The sequence below is a fragment of the Sphaerodactylus townsendi genome, linkage group LG02 (assembly GCF_021028975.2).
Source record: "Sphaerodactylus townsendi isolate TG3544 linkage group LG02, MPM_Stown_v2.3, whole genome shotgun sequence".
Classification (NCBI taxonomy): Eukaryota; Metazoa; Chordata; class Lepidosauria; order Squamata; family Sphaerodactylidae; genus Sphaerodactylus; species Sphaerodactylus townsendi.
This window is the reverse complement of record NC_059426.1, coordinates 92,046,379-92,073,334: the sequence shown is the minus strand read 5'-3', so window position 1 is coordinate 92,073,334 and position 26,956 is coordinate 92,046,379. Positions and strand designations below refer to the sequence as shown.

The window sequence follows — 26,956 nt, the reverse complement described above, 5'->3', positions numbered from 1 at the left end:
GTTCATTCTCTTCTATTCCAAAGGTTCAACATGAGTTACAGCCATTCTTTGCTTCATCCTCACAACAGGATTTTGTTCAGGAAGCAATTTGGTTCTTAGTCTATCTAAAGGGATTGAAAAGAAATATCACACTACATTAGACCTAAGATCCAGCCAAATGCTCATAGGAAGCTCAGAAACAAAGCAAAATGCAAAGGGCCATCTTCCCCAGAAGATGGCAACCTGACATAATATGAACTCTCCATACCAGAGTTCCATTATTGTTACCAAAAATGTTGGCAGAGTTATCATTCATACATTTTTCTAACTCCTTTTTAAAAATCACAGTGCCCAGAGAACTTGTCCAAAGACACCTAATGACTCCATTCTTGAACTTGTGACCTGGTCCCCAAGTCCACCTTACTGCTGTAATTGCAAAACTTGATTATTATTAAAAAGAAAGGTGAATCAAAATTAAGATTTCAACAGTTATATACTAACGCTGTAAAAGAATAAATTATTGCTTTGAAAACCAGATGATCATGCAAAGTTATGACATGGAATCACAGAATCAGGGTTGGAAGAGACCACAAGGCCCATCAAGACTGCTGGACATATTTACATTCCCATGGCTATACACAAGGTTTCAAGCTACCTGATGCCTAAAAATGGATAGGATGGGTTCTCATTTGAGGACAAGGTACAAGAAATACAAGAAAAATATACAGAAAACAAGAAAATGGCATCACAGTTTAACAGGAAACAAATATAAGTTTTATTTTTAAAAAACAATTGGAAAACATTCAAAGAGCTTAACAAAAAAAGAAGTGGGTATAATGCAATTAAGCTTAATTATTTTATTTATTATTTTATTAAATTTTTATCCCACATCTCCCTCAGAATGGGGCTTAGAGAAGCTAACCTCATAAAAGTACAATAACAATAAAACCGGTGGTCTATTTAATAATAATAATAATAATAATAATAATAATAATAATAATAGTAATAGTAATAGTAATAGTAATAGTAATAGTAATAGTAATAGTAATAATAATAATAATAATAATAATAATAATAATAATAATAATAATAATAATAATAATAATAATAATAATAATAATAAATCCACTTAACACATAGCTTTTGACCAAAAAATCAACAGTGATGATGGTGGAATCCACCAAAATTACATTAGTGAAATGCCAGATGGAATTAACTCTAGCTTAAATGCCCTGCAGAGCTAAGATAAGTCCCGCAAGGCACAAGTTTCCTCAGACAAAGCTTCTCACCAGGTCGGGGTCATGCTGGAAAAGGCTCTCGCCCTAGTGACACTCAAATGGGCAAACAGAGGGCCAGCCACCACCATGTGTCAACCTGCTCCTAAGCATCATGGACATCACCCACCACCTATGTAAACAGGGGCTTATGGTGGGAGAGGTGATTCTTTAGATATGGCAGTCCCAGACCATTTTGGGTTAATTATGGTTTAAGTAATATGAATTTTGGAGGTCCCCCCTTGGAAAACAGTTAAATCATAAAGGAATGCAGCAGAAAAACTTGTAAGACACAATACATGTCCTTACCTGAAACCTTGATCTCTGGAATCCTAGATCCACTTTGCAAAGAACAGCGGCTAACTGCTGCTAATGCCTAAGCAGCCAGTCACCTTAACCCTCTTTTCATGTCCTCCAGTCTTGACATCGAAACACCTTCAAAAGTCTGAGTCAGGGGCGAGAAGGGAAATGTCAAACTGTCAGTTGTATTCTACCAAACCACTGTAAATTAGTTTGACCTTTATTTTTTTAATTAGAACTTCAACATATCTGAATTAGGATAGTGCATGTGTTCAAAGATAAAACCTAAAACTTAAGCTTTACCTATTTGGAATCATACGATTGCTATTAGTTTAGAATGTAGTCTAGAATATTTGTGCCTTTCTGCCAGTCTTGAACCCTCAATATCACTTCTCTTCAAGAAAATAAGGAATAATGAAATCAGTGTTACAGAAGAGAACCGCCTATTTATAGCATCTTACCCAAGCCAGTCCCTCACAACTCACAACGTCATTCTGATGATAGCTATCAGTGGTTCAGGCTCAAATGTCACAGAAAAATAATTACAATTACAGAAGATGACTAGCCTGGCTTCAAATGCTGCGCAAACATAGATCAGATGTACACATATAGCTGCATAAGCCTCTTCATTAATTTAAAAGAAGTGAAATGTTAGAGGGATCTTCTATGAATGGGAAAATGAATTTGTCAAGTCCGCACAACTTCTGACAACCATGCTTGTTTACAGATGCCCCATTTAGGGCATGACCATAGCTTCAAAACTTTTTTTTTTTTAATCACCATGTTTTGCAAATTCCAAAGGCTTCTCAGCTGGTTACCTATGGAGTGACAATACATGTGACACAGCAACTAGTTTTTTACTAACGTGATGCAGCAGCAAGTATTGGAACACAGATGGGGTTCCAGAATGATGGTACACATTTTGAAATGGAATGGTCTGGCAAAATATTTACTTTTTGATCACCTCAAAAATAAATATCTAACAAAGAATAAACACTAGGCTGCAGTTATGTAACCAAGAAATCTTTTGACTTATTTATTTACTCAATCTATATCCCTTTTGCAATATTATACAGTGCTAGTAATTAAAGCCATTGTACAAAAAAAATACAGCAGGCTCTAAAAAACTAATCCTCCCAGGGCAAGAGATGTGGACAGGAAATATCTATAGGAAATGGTGCCTGCTGCAAATACTGCAATTGTGCCCCCCCCTCAACTTGGGTGCCTGTGAAAATGGGGAGAGTTCTCCCCATCTTCATAGGCACCCCCACCATTTGCAAAGCTGGAATTTGGCTTTGCAAAGCAAGGGGGAGCCAGCAGGGTAGCTGTGAAGATAGAGAGAGTTCTCCCCATCTCCCTGTTGGTAGACAGTTCCCTTGCCACTGGAGATAAAAAAAAGCTTGAATGGAGACAAAAAAAACTTGGGTCCTCCTCATTCTCAAACAAAGAGAATCTTCACAGTAAGACCAATGTTCCATTTTGTCTTAAACAAACAGGATATACTGTCATATTTGGGAAATTACAGTCCAATGGGAGCATCCCAAGCTGCCAACCACAGACACAGGCCTCTCTACACCAGAATCTTTTAACTAAAGGATACATCTGCTCCTGCCATGGTATCCATTTTGTAATTCCTGACAAACACTAGATTGTAATTTTGTAATTCCTGACTTCCACTGGATTGGAAGTTCAAGTTGTTCCTTTGCATATATTTTCCACTGAGGCATTTGTACAGAAGGCTGCTTTGGTAGATGCACTACGGTAGAATGTACCATGATTCCTTCAGGCAGCACGAGGCCTTGTTATGAGTAGGGCTACTGATATCAGAGGTGTATCTAGGGAACATTGAGCCTGGGGCAAAATCTGAGTTTTCCCACCCCATCCCTGCTCTATTTTCCCTAGAGTGAACGCCCGCTGGGGGGAGGACAAGAAAGCAGGCAGCGAAGGAAGGGAGAGCTGAGGGAGAGAAGGAAGGAAGCCTGGAACAGAGAAAGGCAGAAAAGCTAGCTGGAGCCCCTGCCTGCCTACCTTACCTGGCTCAAGAGGCTTGGAACTGGTCCCCAACTGCTGCTCCACCTCCATGTGCCCAGGTGGGCTGGAGGAGAGTACTGCGTCTGGCCCAGCCCCTCTTCTGTCCCGTAATTCCTCTGCAGATTGCCCTGGCTGGTAAAACACTCAGGCGCATCTCCCCAAGGGCCCCAGTTCGGCCACCAGGAAGGAACTCCTGTCCCTGCGCTCTCAGAGGCGCCAGCCTACCACACCTCTGCTGCCGAGGCTGGCTGGCCTTCCCTCCCGACTCCCCTCTCACATCAGGGACTGGGCAGGCACACGGTGTGTGGCTGCGTGGGGGGCAATTTTCTGGCATGCGCCTGTGGGCATGTGACCCCACATATTCCCATGAGCACTCTGCCTCTGATTGATATGCACTCTTTCGGCCACTTGCTAACAGTAGTTCCAAAGAAACTTCTTTGGCTCATGCTTCTGGGTGATATGGTACAGACAAGGCAATTGACTTTCTGGTTGGTTTAGTTCTTCTAATGTGTATAGGCAAGGCCTTGCACAGATCCAGTTAAACCCTTTTTTTCTTTTGGATGTAATGGACTAAGATAGTAGGATGGTAATTCCATTTTCAATTCAATTTTATTATGGACCAAGACCAGTAAAATACAATAATAAAATACCACATCGTGTCCATATTCCATTTACGTAGTGTAAAATAACATAAGCAAAGTGACACAAAATTTGCTAAAACCACCCCTCCAAAATTTAACATCCATATCAACTTACATAATATAAAAAGTGAAAAATAAATTACATAAAATAAAATAAAATAGATAGTTTCTAATGCCACCCATTATTTAAAACTTTGTCATTTAAAATTTTAGGTTGACATCAATAAATGAGATTTCTTTCCATCTTACAATCTCAATATTCTGTTTTGGTTAGATTACAGATCTTAAGCATACAGACTGAATAGCTTCCTATGTTTCTTTATACAAGGAATTGTACTTGAGCTATCAGTAGTAATTATTTAAAATCTGTAACAATTATGACATATATCCCCTCCTATTTATGTTTCTTAATAATAAAGGCACTAAATTTGGCAACTGTTCTTGTCCGGCTTGGATTGTCGTCTTCTAATAGTTAAATAGCACCTTTTCTAAGGAAGATAAGCCATTCAATAAAATTGGATCATATGATGTATTAGAGGAGATAATACAAAGAAAAGAAGATCACTTAATTAAAAGATTTATGAATTATGTTTAAAATTAGAGACCGAAGATGAAATCATTAAAGAATATATGATTAACTGGGCGCAAGATTTCGGACATACTATAATGTTAACAGACTGGAAAAGATTATGGCACTCAGGTCTTTACTACTAGTAACTATATTAAAGAGAATTATTACAAAATATGGTTTAGGTGGTATCTGACACCTGTTGTTTTAGCTAAATAGAAGTATAAATCTAATCTATGTTGGAAATGTGGGAGAGAAGTGGGAACTCTCTACCATCAATTATGGACTTGTGGAAAAGTTAAAAAATGTTGGTTATCAATACACCAAGAGATACAAAATTTTTTAAAGATACCAGTAAAGTGTATATCAGAATTATATTTAATAGGGTTTCGAAATCTTAGAAACCAAAGAAAAATATTTGGAACAATGGAAACAATGGTTTATGTATAACAATCAGAAATATGTTATGTTGGAGCTATTATAAAATAATTATAGATGATAGTATGAAGAATACATGTATTTTGAATGAATTGCAATATTGACTGATAGGAAAAGCGCACCTGTAGAATCCCACCGCTATATGGTTTTGTTATATGTTGTTTGGTGGTTGTTGTCTTCTCTATGTAGTTGTCTTTGTTTGGTGATTAATTAGGTATTTATGTAGATCAATGTGATATATATGTGGTCTTTCATGTTCTGTATACGTATTTGTTTGTCAATAAAGCATTTTGAAAAGAAAAAAATAAAAGTTTCTCTCTCTCTCTCTCTCTCTTCTGGAGCACATCCTATTTTATTTAATATGGGGTCCAGAAGTTTAGATCTCATATCTTTGAAGAGCAAACAGTGAAAAACAGTTTGGGCTACAGTGTCCCTTTCAGCTAGCTCGCATGAGCAGATTCTTTCTTCTTTGGGGATATTTGATTTGGATTTTTAAATTATTTTTTATTTTCTTCCTTATATCCCTCCCTCCTTGCTTGCTTATCGCACTTTAAGCCTGACTGCAATTTGGGTGGGGGGAAGAATACAATTCTTTTTTTAAAAAGTGACCAGTCCTCAGGTGAGCTACGAATGGAACAAGGCCTTTCATATGTATTCTGGGAGCAAATGCCACACGAAAAGGTGTGGTCTTGCATTGGAAATGGCAATTTCCAAAGGTGAACCTGAGGAAGTGTTAGTATGCTGAAAAAATCACTACATGGATATTTGCCTCTGTCGAGTCTATTAATGTCATAAACTCTCCTTTCTGTGGCAGCTCTACAATAATTCTCAATGTCTTCATCTTGAAGTGATGACACCTCACAAATCTGTCCAACATTTTTAGATCCAAAACTGTTCTTCATCCTACATTTTCCTTTCAAATTGTGAAAAAATGAGCAAATTCCTGAGAACCTTTGTGACAAAGGTACTGGCTCTATTACATCTATGCCCAGAAGATAATTTATTGTACTGAGGGTAGGCTGTCATTTTAGAGAGCAGTTTGAGATTGCAGGAAGCAACTGGGTGGAGAAGCAGTAAACTCAATGAGGTAGCCATCTGAGATTTTTTTCTTCCACCCTCCTGCCTGAAATTACTGAAATCTTTCCTCTATTGGAATGGCTCTGGATTGTTGGTTTTGTTGCTTCACATTCTTGTTGATTCCAGCTGACAATCCAGACTGGACACTGGAGCAATTGGTTTATCGGAACTTGGTCCAAGAATTTCTTCTGAAGTCTTCTGTGAATCCAGGTAGAGTTCTATTGGACTGAAAGTGCTGTGTTTTTGTCGTCTTATCTGTAGGTGAAAGGCATAGCTCTTTTCTTGTCCTTTGGGGATGCCCCCAAAGAGTTTGACTCCAATGAATGGCCACATGACCACAAGAGATTTAGAGAGAGTATTCACTTCCCAGGACTTAAGCCACAAGTACCTATGCATCACCATACTGGACAGTGTAGTCCTTCCTGAGAATTTCATGGGTGTGGCATCAGCCATAAGGGCAGCTGTTCTCTCCCCACAATGAAGATAGGTAGGACCTTCTTGTTCAAGTTAGGAAACTCTCAGGAACTTTCAGAGCTACAGTGAAGTTGCAGCCACTGCTCTGATAGACAGAGTTATGGCTTCACGTGATTTGCACAGAACTGCCTCATTTCTATCAGTGGCATCCTTCAGTTTGCCTTTCCCTTCTGTAGGAAGTGGTATTTATCATCTCTGGTTTAGTGACAGCTGGCCTCAACCAGGGTCAGAGCATTTTCGACCCCTGTCTCAGCCTGCTGGAACGCTCTGTCTGATGAGACCTGCGTCCTGTGGGATTTGATGCAACTCCACAGGGTGTGTAAGACTGAGCTGTTCCACCAGGCCTATGGTTGTGGCAGCAGTGGTTTACCATCCCTCGCTCCAACCCTTTTTGCCTTCCTATTTTCTTCTCTTTACAGGCAATAAGAACTTCTTGGAACTAAAATGTGATCTTCAGGCCACCATCTGGGTTTTTTAAAATAGGGTAGTTGTCAGTTTTAATCTTTAATTTTTAATGCATTAATTATATGTTGGCAGCTGCCCTGACCCTGTATGGGGAATGGTGGCATACATACAAATAAACACATTTTTTGTTTGATGAGCCTCTCTGCAGGAATCAGGATCAAAGATTCCTGATCACTCACCCCTCCATGCACTTAGGAAATCTACAGGGAGCTAGCATTTTAGCACCAATGTGTTCTTCATCTCCCTCACTGCTTTGAAGAGTTTCAAGGCTTACAGTTCCACCTGGAGCTCTAGCATGGCATGGGGTTGTGGCAAGACCTTTTGCAGTGCCCTTCTGCTATACTGGCCAGGAAGAACAATCCCCGTGTCTCACTGTGAAGATACTGCTGCTAAGAAGGGGCTCAGGGTGGTCTTAGCCTTCCATTCTTCCGTTGGTAAACTAAGTATCCAGTTTATTGGAAGTAAAGTATAGATGAATGGGCAAACCTTGTAAACAAAGCCTGCCTGGTAAATGTCATGATGTAATGTCACTCCATGTGCTTGAACAGAGTCACCTTTACACACACACACACACAAATCGAACCTACAGTCAAGTCACTCTGTGAGAACTGATGTCCCACAAAGTTCAAAGAATCCATGCACTCTCTGAGGAGACAGGAAAAGAACTAAAGAGGGCAGCCACATGAGGGGAGGGGTGGAAAGAGCAATCTAGTTCTGCCTCCTAGGATGATGGTAAGAGGAGTACCCAAATGTGCCAGGATGTTTTCCTTGTCAACCAAGGAAAATAACCATCAATGAATAGGAGCTATACAGTAAAAGAAACGCACTGCATACTAAACAAGATGATTCATTCCAAAATAGTGTGTGACATTATTCATTTATATATGTAGACTATGAACTATATCCAACAACATCATTCAGGACTTATAACTTCTTGTTCCTGACAAACATTGTGCATATTTTTGTTATGCTTTCCCTTTAAGAAGATCGGAGTCCGCTCCTTCAGGTTTTACAGACGAACAGAGAATCTGAAGTGGAGGTAGACTCAGTACAAAATGCAGAATCTGTTAAGGGATCATGCGTACAAATGGGAATATTGTGCTATATGGACATGTATATATGTTTATCATGTCACAGCATTATGGTGTAGCACTTTTGCACTGTGATCACTTTTGTATGTCTTTATTCATGTATGGTTTTTGCAAATACACTTAGTAAACAGTTGAGCAGCAGAGTGCAGAATGTTCTGTATTCAATAACAAAAATAATTAATCAAAGAATCGTGCACATAAATAACTGCTTTCAAACTTCTTGAATTTGGACACTGTAAGATCTTTATGTGCCACAACATGCATCCTACTGTCAAAGACACATAAAAAATAGATGCTTTCTAAAGGTCATTTTAGCAGAATTGTAATGCAAACCTCCCCACCTCAATCTCTAGCATAAGGACAAGTTCTAAGCATTGCCCTAACTTCAGGAACAGAAAAGCTCCTTTCTCTAGCTGCTAATTGCAGAATTCTTGCTTAGAGTCTTAGAGCCAAAGGACCTCTCCTTCCACCACTGCCTGTGTGCATGTAGAACACTATTTCCCAGATTCCAACTCTGCAGTGTCTCATGATCACACTAAGGGTCCTGCCTACCATATGAGAACCTAGGATATATGCAACAAGCATGGTCAAATAATTAAATCCTTCCCTAAAGTATTCCAAGATGAAAATTTCATATAGGCAACTGTATTAGTTTATTACTGCAGAAAATTTGAGACGTGACATTTACTCAGTCGATCATAAGGTTCTGTATGTTAGAGCTTACTTCATCAGATACAGAAGGCTGATTTAGACAAACAGAAAGAGGTGGATGGGTGGATATCACAAAGAGCCCAGTTCAAAAACAATCGAAGCAGTAATCAGTTCACTCAGAGTGGGTGCAAGGTGCTCCCAGTTGTTATCTGATAGGCAAAATCTAAAACCTAGTGCCTAACAACAGTTTCACCAACACCCACTCTGAGTGAACTGATACGTCTTTGGGTCACATCTCATTTTGAATCTGCCTCTCTCTTTAGTATCCCCTCCTTCTGATATGTATATAAATTGACTTCATGACTTGTACCTCATGAAACTGATAAGTGAACTCTTGACTCATGAAAGGTTACAAAAGAATAAACTTGTTAGTATTCAAATTGTAACTAGACTCCTGTTCTATTCCTTCAAGCAGGAGTACCATAACATACTATTACATAAACATTCACTTCACATTTCACTTAAGGTGCAACCTCTAGTTGCAAAATAAAAGTTCATAAAATAAAAGTTCAGCAGAATACTGTGCGCACACTCATTTACCCAAGACTGAAAACAATAACCACTTTATAAAATCCCTGACCCGGAGGTTGCACTAAAAGGTAGTCAGGGTGTTCAATCAATTACCGTATATACTCATGTATAAGTGGAATTTTTCAGCACATTTTTAATGCTGAAAAAGCTCCCCTCGACTTATATGCGGGTCATTAAAAATTTTTGTGTTTTTTTACTTTGCCGGCCAGCAGGGGGCGCAGTTCTTATGCTAGCGACACCAAATTTTCAGGGTACCCTCGGAAGACACCCCTGATGATACCAGCCAAGTTTGGTAAAGTTTGGTTCAGGGGGTCCAAAGTTATGGACCCCAAAAGAGATGCCCCCATTCCCCATTGTTTTCAATGGGAGCTATTAGTAGATGGGGCTACCCTTTTGAGGGTCCATAACTTTGGACCCTCTGAACCAAACTTCACCAAACCTGGCTGGTCTCATCAGAAGAGTCTCTTTATGATACCAGCCAGGTTTGGAGAAGTTTGGGTCAGGGGATCCAAAGTTATTGATCCCCAAAAGGGTGCCCCATCCCCCATTGTTTACAATGGAAGCTAATAGTAGATTTTCCATTTCTGATAATATCCCTCTTAAAATCTAAATTGAGTTACATTTGGACATACAGATGAGGAGGAGGAATCCAGTTTTGAAGGATTTTAACTCTTGTGTTTTAGCTTGGTTGCTGATTGAGCTAAGGTTTTTGTACTTTTAAAGTTATTGTTGATACCATATTGTTCTTGTTGACCCTCTTTTCCACTTACAGAGCCAGTTTACTGTTTTTCTTTGAAATAAATATTCAAAAACATTTAACCTACTGATGCCTCAATTGATGTAATTTTATTGGTATGTATGTTTATTTTTGAAATTTACCAGCAGCTGCTGCATATCCCACCCTCGACTTATACGCGAGTCAATAAGTTTTCCCAACTTTTTGTGGTGAAATTAGGTGCCTCGACTTATATGCGGGTCGACTTATACACGAATATATATGGTATTCATTTACGGTCACTGACCAGCAAGGTACAAAAGAATTAAAATCACAAAAATTGCAGAAATTACAAAATACAAATTAAAATAGATAATAAAATGCAGCTAATAGGCATCAGAAAATTCAAGACATAAGCACAAATTAATGAATAGAATGTCCAAATAATAATAAATAAAAATTAGCTGGCAGAGCCAGTGGAGCAATGTCGGGCTTTCCTGATTTTACTAGATATCCAGGCAAACTTGGCAACAAAGTGTGTTAGATGTTTATTTGTATCACATAGTAGTATTTTAATCTTTTCTTTCTTAGCTAAAAAGGAGTTTGCCTGGTCATGGGGAAGAAGCATCCAACGTATATCATCATAATATGAGCATTCAAATAGTATATGTTCTGTATTTTCAATGCCTCCTATTTGACAGCTACAAATTCTGCCCTCAATTGGTACTTTATTATTGGTGTAGTACAAATTATTGGTGTAGCACAATTTGTACTACACCAATAATAAAGTACAATTGGTGTAGTAAGGCGAGAGGGCATTATAATGAAGTAGGCTGCAGGCTCTACGATAGTTAACATTAAACAGAGAATAAGATAAGGCATTATTGAGAGTCTGTCTAGATTTAGTTTACTAAAAATTGGGTTTTTAAATTTATTGAGGCCGTGTTGCCGCTCAACATCTATAATTCTGAGTAGTCAGGGTGTTATTTCTAAGCTGTTCTGTAACATTATTTTAAAACTGTCAGAAGGCAGTTATTCATTTCATTAAAAAGCCATAAAAGAGAACAGTGACAATAATTTTTCCTGTCTTCAGCCACGCCACAGCCACATTCTATAAAGTAATGCTGCCCTGCTACACCCACATTCTGAACATCCACGGCCACAAACGAATTGAGATTCTTCATATTGTAACTCCCTCAAGCCGGTTGCCAAGTTACTTCAAGGACTTATTTGAAAGAATGGCATTTAGGTCACTTCCTGATTAGGGTCCTGGTAGAAAAGAACTGAGGTGTGTTGATGCTCCTTCGCCATTTACGCCACTGTCCTTTCAGTATTTCTTCTTAAGCAATAAGTTGTTTTATCTGAGTTACAAGAAAAACAAGCAGGAACAAGCACGAGAGAGAGATATATTGTCTTTAAAACCCTGCATTTTGAATTGGAGCTTTGCTTTTTGGACTGCCAGTTGTCACATGATCTGCAGTGTGATTAAGCCAATCAGATCACGAGTGCATAAACACCTCAGCTAGCAAATCAAGGTCAGAGCACACATTTAAAAGTAGGTCAACTTTAGATGTCTGCCGAGGCACCCATCTGGGAGGCAAGAGCTCAACTTGCAAAGCGCTGCCAGCTCCCACACGGCCTACAGGAAAATTCAGTGTCACCATCAAACAAACACTTCCTTTCCAATGAAGCATAACTCTTCACTGAGTGAATCACAAACACATTCACACATAAAGGCACTATTTCTCTATTACCAACAAAGTGGGAGAGATTTTCATGATGATAGTGAGAGATGCTTCTGTTTATATTATGTGCAATTGAACATAAATGCAATTATACAACAGGGACTTTTGCTTCATATTGTCTCATGAAAGAAGTTAGTCCATTATTGCTTCTTTAATGGACAGGCAAATGTTAACAAATGTAGAAAAATACAATACAAGGGGAGGGAGGGAGGGAGGGAGGGAGGGAGGGAGGGAGGGAGGGAGGGAGGGAGGAAGGAAGGAAGGAAGGAAGGAAGGAAGGAAGGAAGGAAGGAAGGAAGGAAGGAAGGAAGGAAGGAAGGAAGGAAGGAAGGAAGGAAGGAAGGAAGGAAGGAAGGAAGGAAGGAAGGAAATCAAGGAGAGACAACAGTGGCGAAGTGAGAGGAAAAATTAGAAGGTCACAGAAGAAAAATATGGGGGGCAAGGAAACCATGTCTCGATTCTAAGACACCTTTCTTTGCGGGGAGCATACAATATTTCATATGTCTTTGGATTCAGCAGAAAACTGATTTCCCCTTCCTGTGGCATACCTGCTAGTCCCCCTGATGTGCTCAACTAGCCCCCCTGGGTGATCAACTAGATGACAGTAATGGGGAATACAAGTAATCACACTCAGCTGAAGGAAATTCTTTCTGTCAGGAGTCTGAACCATATATGATCCAAGGTTTCTCTATTTTTCATCCAAGTAGGAAGGTATTTGGCTTCATTCTATGGTATTACGTGAACAAAACAAAAAGAAGAGCAGACGTCTCCTGAATCCATAAATCACATTTAGGAGCCGATGTGTCTTCCAGAGTTTGTAATATTAGTCTCTAGTTAACCACTGAGGTAAACTTGGTGAGGTTAATATTACTATCATTTTGTTTTCACAATTGAGAAACAAATCTTAGTATTATATGAGACGTTGTAGAGAAAAAGCAATGTTCAACACCATGTTTAAATTTCTGTAAGCCTCTAGCCGTAATGGTTGTATTACCAGACACAGTCAGAACATATCAATGAAAATGCCTACCTATTATGCCTTTGCCAAACTTCTAACAGATGTGACTCATTCACACATTCTTTTTATATAGTCTGAATAAGAGCCAATAAATTCTCTACAGCAAGGCTCTCCAACCTTTTTGATCCTCTAAGTACCTTCAGAATTCTCAGGCCGAGTGGCAAGTGCCACCCCAAATCAGCTGCAGCAGGAGGCACAGCCACACACAATGCGTTCCTCCTTGACTTACAAAAGAATTGTTGAGGAAGAATAATTTTTTAAAAAATAAGATCTGGAGGGGTGGGAGGCAGAAACAGAGGAATAAAAAGAAGGTCCAGAGGGGGAATGGAACCATACACTAAGTAAAGCCTGGGTGCTCAACAGTTCTCTTGATCTCCCAGTGGCTGTGGATACTACTGTACCAATGAAAAAACCTTGCTTTGAACAAGGACAGAGAACAAGCCCTGCTTTATAACTGTCTGTTCACTTTCTGAACAGCTCCCTGGGTGCCAGGGAAAGCACTGGTGGGCGCCACACTGGGGAAACTTGCTCCAGAGTAACTTTTGATATGTCATCTATCAGTAGCTATAAAAAATAGATTTCTGTTTTTTGTATATAACACCCACCTTTCTTCCTGCATTGACCTCGACCCAAAATATATAAGGTTCCCATTAGGTTTCATATTCAGGCTCTGACTTAGTTTGAGCAAAGCTGCTCTACCATATGCCCTCTAAGCATCCCCTGGGACTTAGCCCATGTTACTGTCAGCTCTTTCTTCAGTTGGTTGAGATCCTATCACTCCATTCCCCTGGCAGCATAACATTTCTGCAGAACAAAGAATCTTCCACCATCAAAACACTGCTGAAGAACTCCTTGCACAAGAGGAACCCGCCACTGTTCCATTTTTATGTCTTACTAATATGATTCTGTACTTCACTTACACTCTGCCTCTGTCTCCAATGGGGTCTGCATACAGCTTACATCATTTCCTTCTCTTCCGTTTTATCCACACAACAACCTTACAAAGCTGAGAGTGACTTGCCCAAAATCACCTAGAACACTCCCAAGGCAGAGTGGGGATTCAACTCTGGGTCTTTTCGATCCTAGTTCAACTGCTACACCACAACAGCTTTAGTGAATTATACTACTTGTCCTCTTGGGGAGGATCTCAGAATTCCAACATCCCAGCGAGAGATAGGAGTTGCAAGATGTTAGGCATCAGATACAAACCATAAAGAAAGCAAATATATGATCTGAATGTACTGTTTGTGACCTGACAAAAGAAAGCCATCTTGTTGCTGTCGTCCTGTAAATTCTAAGAATAGCTGATCTGGCCCAAATAAAAATTCTGCTATAGACCCATATTTTCGATATAATGGATTTACCTAGGTAAATCTCTAGATCTGTACTGCCCCAGATGGTATATTTAGAATGATTAAATGAATCACTGAAAGTTTCCAGTCTGAGATGGTATAATCTAGTAGCAGCTACTACAGGAATTGTCACAACTGTTCTCTGACCTAAACTGATTATCAGAGAGTTCAGTAAACTTTTTTTTGTAGAGGTTACATATACAAGATAGGCAGTACCATACAAAAGGGGTGGGGATTAGAAGGGCTTGAGAGAGTGGAATGGCCTTGTGCCAGCACAACTGCTTTCCCTGGAGCACCTATCCCAGCAGAGGGAGCAGATGTGTCAGTGGCAATGTGTTCCACAGTCCCACCTCTGCAAAACCTGGAAGTGGGGATACTGTGCTAGTGTCCTGCAAGCTGGGGCATTCCTAGGGGTGGAGTAGACATTAGTTAGCTCTACCCAGGGTTGAGGGCTAGTCCCTTTTTGGCGGCATATGTCCTTCAAACCATATGGGGCTTTCTGGTGGTGGGAGAATTTTAGGGCTTTCCCAAACTCCCTGAGCCACTGGAAAGCCCTATTGGAGGTGGCAGGACGGCACCACATTGACCCCATGTTCTGCTGCCTAGGGTTTGGATGGGGCTGAAAAACATTCTCAATTATTTGTATTGCTTACACGGCCAGAATCACTGGGGTGCTGTGTGGTTTCCGGGCTGTATGGCCGTGTTCTAGCAGCATTCTCTCCTGGCGTTTCGCCTGCATCTGTGGCTGGCATCTTCAGAGGATCAGATCCAGAGGGGCTCACACGTCACATCCAGGCCCAGCCAGGTCAGAAGTGTGGAGGGCATGCACACATCACACCCAGTCAGGCCAAAAGTGTGGGGGGGCAATTTTCCAAAAAAAACCCCCACATGACTCAACAGAGACCGCCCCACGTGACTTGACGGGGACCACCTGGGACATTTGTCCCCAGATGTCCCCATTGTAGCTACGTCACTGGGCATATAGTGCCATTTATTTCAATGCAAAAGCCTTTCATTCAAGGCAAAGGGATTTCAGGAACTGAATGGACTGAATGATTTCTCTTTGCAGGCTGGAAAAAGCCCACAGTGAAAACAGTTAGTACTAAGTGAATGGGAAAAATATTGATCAAAAAGATTCCTTTTCTATAGATGCATTTCAGCATAAGTGTTACTTCCCACATTAACATTTGTATTTGCCCAATTACCTCAACAAGCTTCTACTACTCATCTGAAGGACATCAGTGGTCTAGAAGTAAATGAAAAGAAAACAATGTGGTGGCAAAGCAGACATCTTCCACACAGAAGGTTGGACAGCTACAGTCACCCATGGTCATTTTTGTGGTTATGGCCCAAAAGGGTTTTATGTTTTGGCAAGCAATACTTCTACATTATTAAACAAATAATTAGAGTTGTCTGGCATTAGTGGAGGGGTTGGCACTTAAAGACAGTACAAGCATTCTGTATATATAAGTTCGATCTTTTGTGTCAGAAAAGTATTTAGAATTGATTTAAAGCAATATATACATACATATATTTAGCAAAGAACAAAAGCTTTGCATTCTAGAAAAGAGAATATAGCCACCAAAGGGGAAAACGTACTGCTCAACAACCGCTTGTTCTAAATTAATATCTGTACTATTGTATGGCTTTATGGCTCATTAAAATAGCTAATCAGCAGCTTCAATCATTAGTGACACTTAGTGCTTACTTAACTCACAATTTTGTTCAGAAGTTACGCCATACCGATCCCTGCATGCAGTTCTCACCTGCTACTCTGAAGGCCAAGCAGGCACCCAAAGCAGCGGGAGCAGCCAGCAGAGCTGCATACAGGGGGCAGCTCAGTCAGTCTCTGCATCCGGCTCAGTGGCTTAGAATTTTGGATTTGGCTTTTAAAAATAACCCAAAATTTGAAAAAGCCAATAAAGCTGGAATGAGGGTTCAGATTTTTTGAAAATGTCCAGGTCTTTCAAAGTCAAACTCCATCACTCAAAAACTGAAAAAAATTGTGCACACCCCTATTCTCTATTCCTCTACAGGAAGCCTGCTAGATGACCCTGGGTCAGTCACAGTTCATTCAGAATTCTCTCAGACTTTATAGATTGCTATTATAATTCATGCCAATATATACAGAAATATCACGGAACTCCTGGTGGTGTTCATGTCATATTATAATTCATGTCAATATATACAGAAATTTCATGGAACGCCTCGTGGTTTTCAATAACATCAGTCATGGAATTTTTCTGAACCACTTTTCCGAATAAGGTGTACTGTTTTGTTCCTTTCTGGGGAGTGGTTCTAGATAACTACTGATCTTCCCTGTGGGGACTGACCCATGCTTTTTAACATCTACATAAAATCATGGGTTTTCTCCTACCAGCCTCTCTGAAGCTCTGTCTTGGAATGCCTGGAGCTAATCCTCTTCCCACTGTAGATTCTTCACACACACACCCGCCCCACACACACACACAAAAAAATCAGGGATGATATGTTCGAATCTGGCTGATGAGGCAAAAGAATTTATGTTACCGTGTTTCCCCGAAAATAAGACAGTGTCTTATATTAATTTTTGCTCAAAAAAAATGTGCTATGTCTTATTTTCAGGGGATGTCTTATTTTTCTGCGTTCTGTTTGTCAGGCATGCTTCCAAACAAAAACTTTGCTATGTCTTACTTTCGGGGGATGCCTTATATTTTGCACTTCAGCAAAACCTCTACTATGTCTTATTTTCAGGGGATGTCTTATATTCAGGGAAACAGGGTAAAGATAGACAACAGTCAGAAGGTCCCTTTTGATTAAGTTCAAGACTGAACTGCAAACAGAGTAATATATTGTAAATTCATTGGTTGTGGTTGTTTTTAATTCCTTACATAAATAACATTACCATTGGTACTGAAAGTCGGTTGTCTAGTTTTGACAAAGGGGCATGCACTTTTGGCATAGATCCCTAGCATGTAGGCCCACTTTATTGTTTGTAACTGTTGTTCAGAAAGTTTTTGAAGTAGGACCCACTTCTAAGCTTATTGCAGTGTTTGGGACCTAGTTGTAAAGCAGCACCATGCTACTTTCCTCCCACTCCAACATAAGACACAGGAAACTTGTATCAATTAACACTGAGCAAGTTTATATTATATTTCGCAAGCTTAGTATTTATAAATCTACAGCACTGCTGAGCAATAGACTTAATTTATGACTATTCTGCACTTATGCAGAGTGGCAAACCCCAGCCTCACAGATTCTCCCTGTCCAGCTCCCCCTGTTCTTCCTCAGCTCACCCTGTTCTTCCTCCTCCCTTCTTGCCTCTCAATCTCCACTCCCACCAGCAAAATATTCACAACCAACTTTTGTGACCCACAGTCTGAAAAGTATCGACATATAATAATTTCTCCTTCAAGGTTCCTTTTACACCTTTTTAAGTGGCACAGTTTGCTGATTTTTGTTTTGGTGCTGTAGCCTCCATCAGCCATTCTCCCTCTCCTCTGCTGAGGCTTCTGGAGGTCACGTCATCATCTTGCGGAGAAGAGGACAGTAGACCGCTGTCTGCACAGTAGTCTGCACCCACTTCTGAAAAACTCCCATCCTCCACAAGGCTCCCCTTAAGCCTCAAACTCTGCCATGAAGAAAAAGGGGAGGGAAAGAAACAAACACATAGCCTAAAACATGAGGTGCACAGAACATGCAAAGGGAAGGCAGAAGATTGAAGCTTTCTCTTTAGCTAGGGTTAGTGAAATAATTCTTAGATGAAAGGGAGATTTAATCAGACAAAAAGGATAGCTGCTGTGGAGCTCTAATCCTCAGCTGCTCTCCCTGTGCGAGGCAAAAAGTAAACTGAGCTCAGGAGATTCCTTACTGGGAAACAGAAAGTGGCAATTTAGTCCTACCTCTCTGAACAGCTGGTCAAAATCGCCCAAGATCAAGATGGCCTCTTCCTCAGAGAGAGAAAATTAAGTGCCCCACCACCTCTTTCCCTCAATCCAATATGAAACGTTTTAAGGGGTGCTATCAGTAGAAGGTAAAAAAGGACACACGTATCTGCATGTCATATCTAGTTTGTAGTCTCAGCAAACCACAATTTGCATGTGCCTACTGATTACTCTCTATCAGCTATTACAAAAAGAGGCACAATTAAAAAAAAACAATAATGGTTACACTGCAGCCCAGCAACCATTACAGAGTAATCCAGTGAATATTCTCTGAGACTTTTGTTCTACTTACACTAATCTGAGACTAGTACCATTAACCCCAGTATGACTGACTCAGAAATTAACATGTTTTAAGGCTAAGGTACAAACAGTTCTTAAGGCACCATGAATGAGAGCTTCAAAATAGGGCATGGTATTCATTGCTAAAATGTAAGTGAATGATATGGTTCCCTCTCAGAGCAGCTCACTACAATAATTCCTACTAGAATTTAACCCAGCATACTGGAGTGTGGCATGAGCCCAATATTACAAGTTGTTCCAGCTTCCTCAGCTGACTTGGAAACATTTCTGATGTAAAGAAGCTTAATACCAAGCTTCTCAAATAGCATGAGGCTCAAAAGGTTACCAAGTCTGTGTGTGCCAACTAACACTCATTGAAGTTGTATGTGAGAAAAGATGGTGTGGAAGTTAATGTTATTGTTTTTTTTTTTAAAAAAATATATCTTTCTGGCAAACTGACTGGGACAGTCTTCATCTCAGTAACGTAAATGAGTGAAAGAGATTTTAATAATTGTGTTGCTACTGTCCTACCGTTTAGTCTCCATTGTTGAAGAACTGCCAAGAGTCTGACAGTGTTAATAGAGTTCAAAGCTAGCTTTAGGTATTACTTATTGCCCAAAGCAGTGGAAAGAGGGATGAGGCTCTCCTTTAGACTTATAGCAAAGGTCGCAAACACTTTGCTTTTCTTAGTCAATCTCAGGTTTCAAGCTGATTATTATTATTTTTTAAATTTAATATGCCACCCCACCCCTTATTTGCTTTTAACTTATGAAGTGACCAGTTTCCAAAGGGAAAACATCATCACATGCAATTCCCATCTTTCCTCTAAACATAATTAACTTTTTAAGACAAATGTAGATGAGAAGATACAATGATTCTGTCACATTGTGAAGCTGCAAGCCACACTTGTCAATATGTTCTGCTCTAAAAGCTGTTCTGAGGGTAGAGGCCTTTTCTACTTCTGTTATCCAAGATCTCAAATACTATGAAGTAAATTCAAGACCTTTTATTTACAAAGCGTGTGCTCAGCCACTGACCTATAGATCAGAGCCTGCATAAATGCCATAAGGTGTAAAAAGGGCCCAGTTTAGCTCCCTAAGGCTTGTTAACTTCAAGTCACTTTACAAAGTCAATCCCCCAATATACTTCCACAACTTATCCAACAGGTGTTCTTCAACTACAACTATTTTTGTAAAATGACATAATCACTATTTCAGATAGAAATGAACTTGCTATAATTCCACTTTTCTTAATAAGTCTGTGTGAACCACACTGTGCTACCATAATTGGTGGTTCTCTGGCTAAGGGTATCTAACAAAGATACACTTTGCAGCAAGGAGAAGCAAAGAACAGACAGCATAATCTCACTACAGAGCTGCAGAAGAGTTGGGATTGAAAAACAAGAAATGAAACTTATTTTGGGGAGGTCTATACATAAAGAAGGGACAGATATCAGCATATACCTATATACAATCAATGGCTGGGAACTGGAATAATGCTAATTTTTGTTCACATCTCTGTGCGAGTGAGCTTTTTGAAGCAATTAATGTGAAAAAATTCCCTGGAAGCATATCACTTATGCACCTCTTATGAATCATCAGAGTCTCAACCTATGCTAGAGACTGCTTTGAACTGTTCCCTCTAGAACAATAATCTTTTATACAACAGGAAGAGTTCACTAGAGGATTCACAGGGGAAATAAGATTTCTTTCTGTAGTCTCCATACACCAATTCATGACACAATGTATGACAGTAGAGTGGGACAAATGTTTCCAATAACCATGTAAATGAAGAAAGTGAAGGTCTCTAAGAGATATGCATTTAGACACTCAAACTGCATTGCTACACATTATAATTGATTTGGAATACTAGACTTTTATGGAATGTCTGCACATACCATCCTTTGAAGGTACCATTCTGCAAATGGGTAAGATCAACAGTTGCCCATATTTGAGTATTGTCTGTTATGGCTCCCACTTGGTGAAATGGCCTCCCCAACAAGATCAGGCTCCTATCATTCTGTAGTGTATAGAAGTGAATTTTCAGGAAGGCATTTTTATAAGGGAAAAACGTTGTGCCTTTAATGTCTCTGGAAATTACATACAGTTTATATCAGTGGTGGCGAACCTATAGCACGTGTGCCAGAGGTGGCACTCAGAGCCCTCTCTGTGGGCACGCGCGCACAGAGTTCGTCATGTAGGGGGAGCAGAAAATCACACACACACCCCACACACACACATCTAGGCTAGCCTTGCTTCTGAGTAAACCCTCCTAGGGTCGTGATTCACCCATTCAAAGTGTTGCACAGTTGCTTCACCAAGCTCACTCCCAAGTAACGCACACCTTGGAGCAAACTGTTTTTTCTAAACTAAAACCTCAGTATTCAGGTTAAATTGCCATGTTGGCACTTTGCGATAAATAAGTGGGTTTTGCGTTGCAATTTGGGCACTCGGTCTCGAAAAGGTTCGTCATCACTGGTTTATATTAACAACCCTTTGGGAAACAGAGCATCAATCATCTAACTATATGGCATTACATGTTCATGCTGCACCATGAGCAACAATGAAAAAGGATCAATATGCAAAGAAGTTAGCTACTGTTCATAGTCCAATGTCATTGCTAAAGCTGTTCACAGCATTGTCATAACAATCTCTTATCTTATTCAAATATCACACAACAGCATATAAAACAAAAATTTACCAGAAGTTTAACCATGACCTTGAGGCACTGAAATTTCCCCGATTTGAGCTAGCACTTGACAACTCAAGTGCTCTGAGGAGAGTTTTAATCACATACATTTTTCAGATTGATCATGACAGAATTTCTGAGCTGGTGCAGCCTCTCAAATCAATGCATGTTTTAGGACCAATAAAGCAACAGCAACTAGCATTGTATAGCCGTAACGCCAGAAATATCCTTGAGCATTTACACTCCAGTCCCAACTGTGCTTCCCTTTAAGTCTTTATCGCTGATTTCAGTGAATTCAGCACAATATATCTGCAGCGCATTTGTCATATCAGATCCAGGCACCTAACCTTGAGATAATATTGCAGAAATACTGTTGTTTTCTGAGCACACTGACCCAAATGTCATGTACAGCTACGTGCTCTTCTTCCTCATAGGCATATCCACTGTTACTGCAACTACCGTGTGAGACATAGTTATGTGAGTGTGACAGACTACAAATGGAGATGCCTCTCCCATATTATCCCCTCCCATGCTATTTTTGGAATGTTACAATGGCACTGTGTGAGTTTGTTTAAAAACAAAAAGGTTCCCTGGTTGATTTGTACTTCCCTTTGTGCTACCAAAGATGGTTGATCTAGCACATTTTCATTTTTTATTTGTTTTAAGTTCAAAAAGCAGCAACCCCATATCTCCTTTTTCCTCACACTGTCCTAAAAATCTAAACTTGTTTCCTAACATAATCCTACAGAAATAAGTCCTACAGAGTTCAATGGGAAAATCAAGGGTGCACATACTCCTGCTAGAATCATAATTCTCTCCCCCCCCCCCACCGCCCCCGCGAGCATCACACAATTTAAACCAGCCTTATTTACAATCCATCCCCGGCAGTATGGTTCTATGGCATGTGCGCCCTCTTCACATAGGAACTGATCTCGCTTTGAGGGCTCATATGTATCTACCGGTAAATGAAAACATTAAAAATGCAACCCTGGGAAAGCAAACACTCATATAACGACTGCAAATCATAGTAATGGCACTAGATTGGAGCTAGTAGGAGTACCCTGCTAAGGATATATATTTTTATTACTAAGAAAAGCCATATTGCCAACTATGTCTATATTTCTAAACACATTTGCTTTCATATAAGCACCTGAGTTCAACAGGATGTGCATTCAAGTAAGTATGTATAGCAGTGCAGCCTGAATAAACTATAATTTGTCAAACACAACTAAATCTACTCAGTAGTCACACTACACCTAGGATATATACCTAAATCGATTGCATTATTCAAGAAAGAGAAATTAATTTTTGGCCTCTGTGTAGCCTCAGTTGGCAACTACTTTTTGTCTTGGGATCTAAGGGCAAATAAGATGTTAGGAACCAAGAAAGACAAAAATACTTGACACATATCATTCTCCATATTTTTGTTGGTCCTTCATCTCAAGTCTGTTCTGTCAGATAAGGGTCTTCAGATGTATCCACTGACCAATACCCTCCATCACACAATAACCAATCAGAAGAACTTCCTGGCCCTCAACATCCATAGGACTGAAACCACACCAGGAAGAGATTATACATCAAAATGTACCGGGGAAAGGAAAATTGTGTTCCTGCTTCTTCCAGCACAAACAATTTGCCCTTCCCTTAATTGACCAGGGACATCTGCTTTCAAGAAGTTACAGTTTGTGAAAGAAAACATAAGGAATATAAAATTGAAAGGCAGTTACAGCTCAGATAGCTGCATTTATTCATAATATGACAGGTCATCAACAACCCAGTTTAAAATTAAGAATGTTTGCTATAATAGTGACATTTTCATGTATACACATATACCATAGTGTTAATGCAGCATAAACATCTTTTTAAGAAGATGAAAACATGTGGAAATCTCCCCCTGTAACATAGTGATCAAATCCTCAGTTTAGATATTTTTGTGATAAACTTACTGGGAGGATTAAGCCAAGACAGCATTTTGTAGTCTCAGCCTCCCCTCTACTCCACAGCATGCATGGAAATAATACCAGTCTTCCACAAGCAGATTCAGTATAGATTTATGTCTTTTAAGTGCTGTGAACCCTAAAAAGTTATATGAATAAAAGATAGCTAGTGCGGTGTAATGTTTACTGCCATACTAGGATCTGGGAGATGCAGTTTTGAACCCATCCCTCTGCCATGGAAATTTGCTTGGTGAACGTGAGCTTGGTGAACATTCTCTCTCAACATAGACTGCCTCACATGGGTTGTTGCTGTGAGGATAAACTAGAGCAGGGGAGAATGATAGTGAAAGCTGTTTCGGATCCCCACTGGACAGATTAGTACAGTATAACTATCTAAAAATTTTAAATCATTATATTGGGCATTACTTTCCCATACCCTAAAACGAAATTCAGAAAAACAGCAAAAAGTATGGTCTGGTAAATAACATTCTAAAAATATTTAAAAGGCTATCTGTTCTTAATATTTATGCCATAATTATTGAAATTCTATACAGATGTTCACTTTTATTATATAAGTAAATCCCTGGTTAAAGTTTGTCACTTTGCACAGGAAATCAAAAAGAAACCACCAGACTGAAAATCCAGAATGAACACCAGTCTTTGCCTAACATTTAACTCCTAATTTATCACCAGCATACTAAATCACCAGGAAAGCCCAGAATCTTCATGCTGAAGTCATAGGACTATATCCTGTTTGGTGGGTAATATAAGGTGCTGACTACACACCAACAGTGGCATACAGAGTTTGATTTACTGTCAATAGATTAACATGTATGAACATTCAGGCAGCACTGTAATAGAAGCTGAATAATCACTACAACAACCTATCAACAACATATTTACCTGACACCTTCCGAACTATATATTTTAATGACCTCTTTCAAACTATCAAGCTCTTCTAACTTTTTTTCATTTCTATTTAACTTTAGCATAAGGCTGGAAAATCCATAAGGATGTCATAAAGAATGCTAATCATTAAAAGGAGTAGCAAAGATAAGATGAACATTTGTTAAAAATGGGCCAAAGCATGGCAGGCTTTTTAAATACATTTAATGGATGTACAAGAAAATGCATTTATAAAAAGGCTCCTTCAATAAACAACCACATTTATTCCATCAGTCCAGAGAACACATTTAAAAAGCCCACACCATTTCCCCTTCTGAAGAAACTGGAACTCAGCAAATGGAACCAAGTTTAAGTATTTGTTTTTAGAAGAAGAATTTTGATTTATACTCCACTTGTCTGTACCTTTAAAAAGTCTCAAAGCGGATTACAAATCCGTCCCTTACTTTCCCCACAACAGACACCTTGTGAGGTAGGTGGGGCTGAAAGTTCTGAGAGAACTAGCCCAAGGTCACTCAGCAGGCTTCATGTGCAGGAGTGGAGGAAAAACCTGGTTCGCCAGATTATAGTCCATCATTCATGTGGAAGAGTGGGGAATGAAGCCTGGTTCTCCAGATTAGAGTCTATCGCTCTTAGCCATTACACCACTCATTCATCTTTTGCTTTTGTGAATCTTTATTAGGTTTCCATGATTTACAATTATATGATATGTATAACATATGTTCCAGAATAAGGAAACTTCAAAGAGAAAGCAGTCAAAATACTGGTCATTCTATTGTGGCCTTCCTAAATGATGAATTACCAGTGACTTTTGTTATCAAGCTAAAGAAAGAACTATGGGTTTGCAGTGTGAATTCCACAGCATTTTGGACAGTGTTCTGGTTGAAATGAATCCTGATAGAATGCCACAAAAATAACAATGTTAAATCCAGTTTTATTTTAAGAACCACCTTGAGCAAATATATTAGATTCTTTGCTCATGAGGAAGAAAGTCTCATTTGATTTCCTTATCATTCCTGAACAAACACTCCAGCAATATAACCTAGAAACAAATGAAGGGACTGTGTATGCCTATTATACCATGTGCATATAACCATAAACACAGACCTTTTCCTCTTGGGTCTCCTTACCTCTCCTGAGTGAAATGCCCCAATGATACAACCTGTAGCTCCAAGAGAGGACAAGGCTCTCAAGACTGTATACGTGTGTTATTAATCATGTGTATATGACAGATCTACACACAAGGTTTACATCTTTTCTACACCTGAGCACTCTCCTCACACTTGGAAATAACCAAATCACAGCCAATACGCAACCCAAAAGGGAATGAGCCCCTTTTACCACCAGATAAGGATCAACTCTCTCCCTCTATCTCCCCGAAAGCATCCACTTCCCATCAGGAATCCCGTCACGGCACTTGGTCATTAAAAAGGAATCTCCTCCACCTTCCCACCCTCCCGCGCCGCCGCCCTTCTCTTCCTTTCGAACCCCAACAATCCTTCCACCGCCACCCCCCAATTCCTCACCGTGTCCGGAAGGGCAGGAGTGGAGCTGAGGGTGACTGGCCCCCACAGCGGCTCGCAGTAAAACGATGGAAGCGACGTCCGGCGCAAGCAACCCCTCTACCTGACCTACTTTTCGCCTGGCTTGCCACTGAACGTCGCACCACTAACCTACTTTCCAGCCAATGGTTACTCCTCCCGCACTAAGGCCCGGCCCGCCTTCCGACCAATCACAGGACAGTTCTACGAAGCGACCAACCAATCGTGTACAAGTAAATGCCAGCCACAGCCCTCCTTCCACCGTACGAACCAATGTCCACTTTAGACTAAGATTGAACTAGTCGAGATGGGATTATCATCGCTCTCTCCCGCTTCAAAGCTAGAATTTGGGGAAGGGAGGGGGAGGAGCCGGAGCTGAGAGAATCGCGCGCGCTCCCGTTTTGCAGCATGTTATTGCTCCTGTTGGTGGTTGCGTAAGCGACTTGTTTAGGCCGGGTGGGACCCGGATATGGCTGCGCCGAGCCTCTCCTGCGCCGTGTGCTGACGTCACAGCAAGGGAGCCAATGGCTGCTACGGAACGCCAGTGTATATTTTCGCTTGTCTTCCCAGTCAGGATTTTGCTGCCTCTGCCTGCTTGGCTGCTTCTTGGGGCGGAGGATTAGTAGCTGGCTGTGTGGGGTGCAACTATAGACCAATCTCTGAGCCAAATGGAGGCCGGCTTTGCTTCTTGCCTGGGAGAAGCTTGAGCTGTCGTCCTCTGCTACAAACAGTTTCATTCGAGACAATCCTGTTTAAGAGTGTATTATTTCCTACCCTATTCGAAGTGGAGTGGGGGAGATATTGCGGAATTAGACTCTTTGGAAAACGTTTCCTTATCCTAAAGTCATGCAAAATGCTCTTCCACTCTCTGGCCTCTACCTGGAGAGAATTCCTTCCCTGCTTGAAATATGGTTAACCTTGTATAAGAACTGATATTTTTAAACCCTTTTCCAGTATGATTTGTCAAAATATTTTCACGATTCAATGGTTAAGAATCCATGAAACAATGAAAGGGAAGATAGTAGGAGTAGTATACAAATATATAGTGGAGGATAAAGAATTTATGATAAGAATGTTGAAACAAAAATGGGAAAAAGATGATTTCTTAGAGGATGAAAAAATAGAAAGAATAATGGATAGTATGAAGAAGATAAAGATTGAAAAATATGGGGAATTAGAAAGAAAGGTTATACTAAAATGGTACAGAACCCCAATACAGCTAGCTTACATGATTAAAGGCCTGAGTCCAAAGTGTTGGCATTGTGGAGAAAATGG

The 26,956-nt window shown here is 40.0% G+C and overlaps 1 protein-coding gene across 1 annotated transcript in view; it reads right to left on the bottom strand.

Moving 5' to 3' along the window:
• Positions 1-25,812, bottom strand: part of ARNTL (aryl hydrocarbon receptor nuclear translocator like) — a 67,731-nt gene extending 41,919 nt beyond the window's left edge. Inside the window, exons 1-2 of the mRNA XM_048487037.1 lie at positions 25,667-25,812; positions 1,563-1,698 (exon numbers count right to left, since the gene is read on the bottom strand). The gene's annotated coding sequence lies outside the window, so the exon portion shown is untranslated. The remainder of the gene's footprint in view (positions 1-1,562; positions 1,699-25,666) is intronic.
• Positions 25,813-26,956: the final 1,144 nt, after the last annotated feature.